Below are 2526 nucleotides of genomic sequence, written 5' to 3'. Positions count from 1 at the left end.
CTGCCCCACCAGGGGTGATGAAGAAATCCAGGGAGATGTGCAAAGCTCACCTTCAGTGCGACAGCCCTGGTGACCAGAATTTTGGGCTGACAAGGACATAAACTCTTGTAAGTGAAGTGTGTTATTGATTTGTATGCAGCTACAGTGCAGAGATCAGGGGAAGTTCAAGGCTATACACTGTCATTAAATTCCTTTCAGATTAGGGAAAAAAAAATCTAATTACTTTCATTGAGGTACACAAAATGAAAAATCTATTTTAGTATTTTGAATTTTAAATTGATCAATTCCTTTGTGCCATTTACCTCTTGAACTGATGGAGGCTTTGATACATTGTGTAAAGAACAATTATATTTTAGAATAAATTAAAAGCAAACATACTGTTTGCAAAACTAAACCACAGATGTTCTCTTCTTGTGGGTATTTTAAAACAAATAAAATCAAGATCATGACTCAAAAGGATGCATGAGGAAAAAAAATGAGTATTTAAAATGCTCTCATTACTTTTAATACAGATGGCCCAGGAGTGATTCACCCTCAGAGGAATCATCCCTCATTTTATCTTGAGTAATTTTCAGGCTGAGTCCAAGGCTCTTTGCAGCCCCAGGAAGGCCTGAATGGTCTGATGGTTCATTTTTGCTCATTGGTATTAGTATTTTATCCACCACTTGCCTTATCATCAATGCTTAAAAAAATATGTATTCTAAGAAGTGCGGTGAAATTAATTCATTCCACTCGATTTTCAGAGTTTTAGGCCCATTTAAAATAATCCCATCTACTTGATACAAATAAGTCTTGTTTGGCCCTTCCCTTCCCCCAGTTTGATTCAGCTTTTCCCCATTGTTGTGGCAGAGCTCTCAGAGTGTGTTTGATCAGAAATCCTTCCTGCCTGATGTCCTGCGCCAGTGACTGACAAGAGTCCTTTGTGAGCAAGCATTTAAGTAATGATGTAGGGACTCGTTAGGGAGCTGCTGTGTCAAGAAGAGAAGTGAACAATAAATTATAATAAAATGGAATTGCATTTGAAACTTGGCTGGAGGATTTTGCATTTGTGAGGACAAAGGACATTTGACAATCTGAGTCATCTTGCAGCTTTGCCTGTAGCAAATGTCAAATTAGCTCTTAATGCTACAGGGAAAGGGATTGAGTCACAGCATTGCTTAAAGTAAAGAGGCTCATCAGTAAATCACTGGCAATATTAACAATTATGAGCTACACATTAATATGGCAAAAAACACTCTGAATATTATGCTTACAACAGAAAGCCAAGAGGTGAACATAATTTTGCTTCCAGATCCCTGTGCTTTCTCCCAGTAACTACAGCTTTAAATTGGCATAGGCAGAGCAAAAATAAGTGAATAGATTCAAGATGTTCTAAAAGACATGTCCTCACAACTATGCCATAAGAAAAAATACCAAGCCCTAAATCTGGATTTAGCAAAGTATAAAAGTGAGGTGAGGAAGAGAAGTGCTTACCTGCATATAAATTCGAGGTTCATGTGCTTGTCTGTCATCCCTAAAGTTACACTCAGCAGGATCCTGCAGTGCCCTCCCTCCTCCCAGGCACCTCTGTCTCCATCCCTTCCCTGCAGCAGCTGCAAGGTGTGCTCAGCTGCCAGAGTGGCTGCATTGCCACCAAAACATGGCTCAGGTAACTCGAGGATGTCGTGTCCATGCTGGGGATGGGGAAGGGCTCTGTCACATCCAGTAATTCCAGTCCACTCTAGGAGAAAAGCATCAGTTTTCCATTATTTGTATTGGAGAGCGATATTGTCTCTGCAATTTCCTCACACACACTAGAAACTCTTGGAGTGTTACACTGTTGTGATGCCAGAGAGCCTTAAATTGTTTCACAAAGCTCAGTCCCTTTGGAGGATTTGGGTCAGAGGGTGTCCTGGTGTTAGAAAGGCTCACAGAGAATCACTGCATTTCAGCTGTTTTGAAAAATACAGTGTATTTCCAGGCCAGCACTTTCACAATGCATCATTTTATGGAGTGGTTTTAATGACAAAGGAAGCACACCCATGTTTTATTTGCAAGATTGAAGATAAGACTGAACTCTCCCGTAGGATGATCAGCATAATTCCACCCCTTTGAAAATCCCCGTGGGTCTGGCTCAATATGTTCCACGATATTACAAGGAATCCATTGTGCCAGGCTCTCCACCACTTTTCAAAGACACAACTGTACAATTCTACCATTTTCCGGCATGAAAGGGGTCAGAGGGGAACAGAATTAGAGATGTTGTGGGAATGGCCTGAGGTAGGATTGCATTGACAGCTGATAATGACACTCCAGGACAGCTTCCCTCGCACGCTGCACGGGTCTCTCCCTCAGCAGGCTCTGCCCTTTCAAGTGCTTGCACACTCTAATGAAGTCCCGTTGCACTGACAAAGAAGGATGATGAGTACATTCACCACCTGAAGAGTCTCTTAAAAGTGACACCAGAGAAAGAAATTTCCCCAGCTCTGCAAACACTGCGCTAATGAAACTGCGAGTGGGATTGGTTGGTCAAAATTCCTCAAAAAA

At 41.5% G+C, this 2526-nt stretch overlaps 1 long non-coding RNA gene across 2 annotated transcripts; it reads right to left on the bottom strand.

Annotated features, from left to right (window-relative positions):
- Positions 1 to 467: 467 nt before the first annotated feature.
- Positions 468 to 1596, bottom strand: LOC137482230 (uncharacterized). Of its 2 annotated transcripts, none has more exons than XR_011003938.1 (2): positions 1474 to 1596; positions 468 to 968 (listed from the first exon to the last, which is right to left on the bottom strand). It is a non-coding gene; the product is annotated as an uncharacterized lncRNA (long non-coding RNA). The 2 variants fall into 2 exon arrangements; XR_011003940.1 differs by having other exon boundaries at positions 468 to 965.
- Between the last annotated feature and the right edge of the window lie 930 nt (positions 1597 to 2526).

Source organism: Anomalospiza imberbis, chromosome 14, assembly GCF_031753505.1.
Source record: "Anomalospiza imberbis isolate Cuckoo-Finch-1a 21T00152 chromosome 14, ASM3175350v1, whole genome shotgun sequence".
Lineage (NCBI taxonomy): Eukaryota > Metazoa > Chordata > Aves > Passeriformes > Viduidae > Anomalospiza > Anomalospiza imberbis.
The sequence above is the reverse complement of the archived record's forward strand: the minus strand, read 5'-3'. Positions and strand labels throughout refer to the sequence as shown.